The following is a 6,938-nucleotide window of genomic DNA, read 5'->3' as shown; positions in this document are numbered from 1 at the left end:
GCAGCTGCTAGAGTGTAGCGCCTTCATGGTTATGTAAAGGCTGGATAAGATAATCTTTAATGCCTTGGGCTCAGTTACAGATTTGTTGAGTAGCTTTAGGTGTTGGAGAATGACGAATGAATGAATTAAATGACAATTCATTCACTCAATTTAGTCACTTCTTCTCTCTCAATTTAGTTTGGTTTTGACTATTTCTATTTTGGGGTTTTATTTCAAATTTTAAGTGTGAGCTTTAGTTAGTTTGTGGACATGCAGAGATCCCATAGCCAGTGAGGACACAGGACAGGTCATGGTCTCAGTATTTTTTCTGACAATTTGGGGGTTTTCGATGGGGGGGCTTTACATTCTACAAATAATAAGGTGCACTCGGGATATTTTATAGGCCGATTCCTGTATTTGGATCATAATATATATTCAAATTTGACTACTTTTACTTTTCTACCAACAAAAATGCATAAATAAATCCACTCCATCAGAATTTTATTCCTGGCAGTGTGGAGCTGACCCCCCACCCCAACTCAAGTATGAGTTGGGGTGGGGGGTCATTGTGGGACTTGGCCCTCATTTCAGGTGCCTTGACAAAATACATCACTATAGGCCTCTCCACTCATTTGTATCCAGGTTACTGCAGGTTCACAGCACTGTGAAGGGCTTTGGCAGTTTAAAGGCCCTCTTTTTTCCACAGAGGCGCCTCAGATCAAACTGGTTCCTAACTGTCACTGTACATTGAAAGCTAAATTAATTATGTCTGGGACTTCGAATAGCTTTGCATCAACATGAGCCATAGTTATGACGTTATTTTATAATGAAGGTTATCTCATAGTGGAAATACACAGCCTTCTGACTTTTGACAGTCAATCAAAGTGAAATAGTAACAAAAGAAAGAATGTTTCTGTGACAAATGTCAAATGCTTTATCTTCAAGATTGAGAGACTGAATGAATTTTTCTCTTTGAGCTGTCTTTTGAGTCTCTGCATCATTGTCGGCACCTGGAACAGAAAATCCATTGTGGAGACTCAGTGACCCACACTGTCCAGACAGTCTGTCAGTAATTACGTTTGTGATTCACAGCCAGGTGCAGGACAGAGCATAGATATAATAGATATATCATTATTTTCTATTTTATTAGGGGTTCAAACCCTTTTATGTTTGTGCTGGTTTATTATTATTATTATTATTATTTGTTGTCTGCCGCTTCGGCTCAAAATCCCTTGAGCAGGAATGAGCTAGAAACATGAAACTTGGCCCAAGAAATGGAAATGATGTGCATGTACTTCCACAGAATTATAAGCCCAATCGGCCACATGATGGCGCTGTAATTAAGACCCCAAAATGCGATTTTGAACAGGCCACACCCCTCACACCTTAAATCCGAATTACTTGAAATTTCTCTCACAAGTCCAGTTCAATGTGGTCTACAAAAAAGCCTATTGGACCACTAAAGTCCGCCCAACTAGATTTTCCACCATTTTTTGAAAAACACGTTTGACATCTCCTACTAAACCGTAGGTCCGATTGCTACCAAGTTTTCAATGAATCATCATTGTACGAATCTTATCAAAAGTTGCATAAAGCTCTTTGTCATCACAAAATCACAATCATCACAAAACTTACAGCATATGTCCACAGTAAAGTACATAAAGTACCTGAAACATACCCTGAAAGTTTCATTCAAATCGACCAAAAGATACAATGATAAATACAAATGATAAAAACTGGGCGTGGCATAACACAAATCAGACTATAAATCAGAAATTGTTTGTCCAATCATCACAAAACTTACAGGATATGTCCACAGAAGTACCTGAAACATACCCTGGAAGTTTCATTCAAATCGACCACTAGGGGGCGCTACAAATGCAAAGAATGTGCTTGGAATAACATGAATCAGACTATGATTCATTCTCATTCTCTTTGTGAAAATGCAAAAAAGAGAGGTTGCACTGCTTTTGTCACGTCTAGGCCACATTTGACCAGAAGCTTTAAACTTCTAACGGTCTGTGTTGGCTTGAACCCCGGAATTGCTGCTTGCGGCTCTATTTTAAAGGTATTTTTTACTTATCGGTATATATATTTCCGAATCACAAGTCTTCTCTTTTGTTGTTTTTATTTCACACTTGCCCAATGTAAACATCTGTTTCCCATGCCAATAAAGCGTGTGAAAAGGGACAGCATGATAATACCAGGTTGTCAAAGTTTAAAAGGCTTTTCTGTGGCGAGAGTACAAATCAATTTGCAAATGGTTAGTAAATGATGCTTTTTCGGTGGTGAGGTGTTGATTGCAGTGTTGTTTGGCTGACAGAAAAGCTGATATAGCCGGGGGGAGGTGATAAAGTGTAAATTTAACTTTGATGGATGTGGACCAAACAGAATTCTCTTTTGGCCTTATAAAAGCATCACAACCTTCAGGTTACAAATATTGTCAGAATCCACCACACGATACTGTAGGTGTAACTTTTGTTTTGTTTGTCATAGAAGTTAAATGAGCGTGATTGCTAGTGATTTCTTACCACTGAGCCATAGATTTAGGTTACTTTGTGTGGTGGTGTTTTATGTAACGTTATCTATGGTAATCTTGGGATATGGCTAGCTTGCTTTAGGTGACCATTATTTCCCCATCATTTAATAATTACAGGGGCTGTATATTGCAACGACATTTCAATCATCCTTATACTATAAGACATTAGATAAATATTTACATTTTAATCCAATCAAAGAGTACAGTGCAGTACATTGTAGCAATGCTATTAAAGCCCACAGCACTTGATATTAGACAGACAGCTACAGTGAACTTTGATGTTAGCTGTTAGCGTAGTGTTGACCTAACATTAGTCAAAGTGTTTTCTTGTTGAAAACAAATCTCATAGCGGATTATAAAAAACAGCTGAGCGCCACACAGCAACAATGGCTACAGGGAGCATATAAGAACTTTCAGATTTTTATATTAACGTGAGTACCGTAGCTGTTGAGCTCAACATGGCTAGCTAGCCACAAGTACCTCAGCGTGTGTCTCACAACAGGGCTAATGTTAGACTGCTATATGAGATGACACCCTCAATAACAGTCACGTTTTGGGTCTTGTAGTGGAAACTCATAGTTATAGACATAGTTAAGACTTATGTTTTATGTTCATAATAATATCATTATAATATCACCTTTGTTCATGTGCAATGATATTCTTGGTTTTGTGTGATACAGTATATGATGACTGTGCACCTTGAAACAGAGCACTGTGTCCTAGAAGCTTGCTTGGTGAAGATAAGCCATGAGGCTGACATTCGGACAACTTTTGATTTCAACCACAGTCTAAACAGTATAATGAGCAGACTCACAGTGTCCGTTTTCTCCACACTAAATGGCAGCTAACTTTATCAATATAACCTTTCAAGGCACTCTGTGAAGTTTTCACTGTAAACAAAAGCAGTTTCGTTTACAGTCGACATTTCTCGCAGAAATACATTATGTTTATCGTCAAGGCCTGTGTTGAATGCATTTCTTATCTTATAAAACATTTACAAACCCTTTTTTGAATATGTTGAAACTTGCATTGTTTACATAGAGACACACGTCATACTCCAAAAATCACGCTCACTGGAGGGGAAAACAATCGGCGCCACAATATGCAACCAAGGGCTGAATCGCTAACAAAATGCCTATAGCTAGCTAAAAACATTAGAGAGTGATGAATTGTTTTCCCCTGCGATGTGGGCGGGACTTTATTGCGCTCTATCTCTATTGTTGCAGTCTTCTTCTTCTCCTTTCTTATTGGTACATTGCAACCTTTTATAATAACAATGAATGAAATGGCTAAGTTTAATGTGAAAGAAGCTGCATGCAGTGATGAACCCACAGAGAATTATCATCCCACTCCGCCACCACTCTCAAAACATTGTTTTTGTCAGCAGGCAGCTATTTTCAGTGAAGAGAGCTAACAAGCTTCTAGCTTAACAACTAGAAGCACATTAATGGCCCTTTGAGAGCCACTGCGTGGGTACTGTATCACAGGTATGCACACTGAATAACCGGCGGATAAGTGACACACGAAGGAGAACATGCTAACATGGTCGCCATAACAACTCGGTGAACAACTCGGTATCCTTTTACATGTAACAATGCTATTACATTTGCATACATATATAGAGCAGAGAATAGTGTAAGACATACTTGTATAAATATACAGATATAGTAGCAGTGTAATGCTACATACACTGTACATGTAATGCACAAAAATAAAATTCTCACAATGAAACAAGAGAAAGGCATATTGTGTGGGGTGGGGGTATAGTCCTATTTCTGTGCCAATTTTATACAACTACTGTATTTCTATGAAGCACATTCATTATAATTTTTTGCCAAAGGTTGTTTGCTTTTGCCAAAAGTCATTTAGTTTCCAAATGGTGTACAGCAAACTTCTGAAACAGGCTAACAATAACATTATTGATGATCCACTACCAGGGTTGGGTAATAATGGATTACATGTAATTGTGATTACGTAATCAGATTACAAAAAATAAAGTAACTAATCCCAGATTATATTTGAAAAACTGTGTATTTAGATTATAGTTACATTGTCAAGGATTACCTTTTTGATTATGTCTTTAAAATATGGCAATTTTACAATTGAAAAACTTTTTTCATGATAACCAATGCTCTATTAACTCATGAAAAGCAAAAGAAACAAAATAAACAATACACTACACCCATGTTTATGCCAGCATGTTTTTGTAAGGGTAATTTGACCAATTCTAAATGCAGAATATACCTAATACTATAGGCCTATATCAACGCAAGTCCTCTCAGGTTGTCAGGTTGCCAGTTTTGTTAATGGTAATTAACAAACTATTAAACTAATATTTGCTTCTGTTTTTTAATGATGATTTATGGATAATCATACACAGTCAAATCCACACAAAATCCACCCGTAGGCAAGGCCATTCTTATTTTCCTCAATACCCTTCACTTTAAGACTGCTTGTTTTGAATCATGTATGTGTTTTGTTCTCTTGCCGTGAAAACAGCACTTGATCTCAAGAGTCCCTTTCTCCTCTCATACCCCTGCAACATGATAAACACAAGAAGCTCCTCCATGCAGAGACTAATAAAGACCCCAATGAAGATACCAGGGAGGTTATTATCTTGACTACGGCACATTTTGATATGCAGATAAGGCAAGTGAGCGGAGGGGTGTGAATGGTTTATTTTTTAGCTTGATTCTTGCATTTATTCAAGGCCATAATATAGAAACTCCTTCCCATCTCTGCACCCACATTTGATTTGCACACAGGGCAAAAACAAATGTGTGTTTGGATAAGTGACTCATTTACCAAAAAAGATATTTTCTGGCTTTGTGGGCCTTCTTTTTGGCCTCTGAGCTGTATCTCTCATTGTGCAAGTCCTTTTCACTCACCCCCAACTGCAGCAAGTCTTCCCCACAAAATATCTGAGAAATTATATAAATATTAGGAGAGGTGAAGGCATTAGGAGGCTAAAACGGCATGTGATATTATTTAAGACGTTGACAGCCTGACATGGTGCTGATTTTTTTTTTAAAGGAGCTGCTAATGACTGGCTTGTTGTCATCCACATTTGTCCCCATTTATCTTTTGCTATTTTTAATGAATGAACCTAGATAGCTAGCTAGCAAGGTAGGAAGATGAAGTCCTCAGTCTTAGTACCGCCTACTAAGCTCTGATTGGCCAATTAGGGGAAAACGCTGTAAGTGGGGCACAACGCCAAACCTATTTGAATCGCTGAACAAATCGGGCCTGTGGGTGGTGATTCAGAGAGGTTTGGAACCAGGTTTTTTATTTAACCAGATAAGTCAATTGAGAACCAGTTATAGCCAGTCATGTTTATTGTGTTTTTTGTTTGCAGTAATGCTTGTGAAATATTTCAGTTGTTCAGCTCTGCATCACAGAGGTGAGGTGAGACATGACTGCGAGACCGTAGAGAGCGAAAGATAAACAACATCAACATATATTGATTCCTTGGAGGACAAACCTGACAGAGAGAGGATTTTGTACCAATGCGGAGGTGGCATCATTCTTTTCTGGACTACTAAATCACATTTATTAGTGCAGATAGTCACAACAGCTTATTAGGATGTATTCTTATAGAATTTATTAACCCTAACGCTAAACTTTCAAATAAAGAGAGGGTCTCAAATAATTGCCGTACCTCAAGTAAAAGAGCAGAAAGAGACTGCAAACCAGTGTAAACAAAAAATGTAATAATGCAGGCTTCAAAAACAATAAACACGCTTTAAATGTTTAATGAGGTAGAAAACCCACTGAACATGGCTTTTGTACTGAAAATGGTTTGGTGAGACATGAAGAAGCATTGAATTTAAACAAACCTGGTTGTTTACAATAAACACTCCACAGGGTACCTTTAATTACCGCAACTATCTCCTCCAACCATTAGTGGGCATGAGAGGGAGGGGAAATCATTTGTGATGCGAGCACTTACTTTTCAGGTTTTTCACATCCTTCCTGATGTTAGGGAGATCGCTGCTCACTGGATCATCACCCCCTATAAGGGTTCAGCCTCCCTAGTTTGCGGGCTATCCTGTCTCTCTCTCCCTCCGTGTGTTTGTTTGTCCCCCTATCTGTGTGAATGCAGTGCTGGCCTCTTCTGTGTTTGGCCTGTCCTCTTTCCAGGTCTTCATGGTGGAGAGGAGGTGTGGCTCAGGTCCTACCTATTTGGCGACACCTGAAGTTGCTCAGCGTCCTCCTGGATCCATATTCTTCACATGTTTTACAATCTACATGTATCTGGAATTTTGTCATCATAATTTATGTATATACTGTGATGTCATGTTGTTGTTGGTCTAACACAACAGCTATTGCATGTCTGTTGGTCCTGGGAGAGGGATCCCTCCTCTGCTGCTCTTTTTGAGGTTTCTTCCATTTTTCCGTTAAAGGGAGTTTTTCCTTATCT

The sequence above is a fragment of the Siniperca chuatsi genome, linkage group LG16 (assembly GCF_020085105.1).
Source record: "Siniperca chuatsi isolate FFG_IHB_CAS linkage group LG16, ASM2008510v1, whole genome shotgun sequence".
In the NCBI taxonomy this organism is placed as follows: domain Eukaryota; kingdom Metazoa; phylum Chordata; class Actinopteri; order Centrarchiformes; family Sinipercidae; genus Siniperca; species Siniperca chuatsi.
This window is presented reverse-complemented; position numbering follows the sequence as displayed.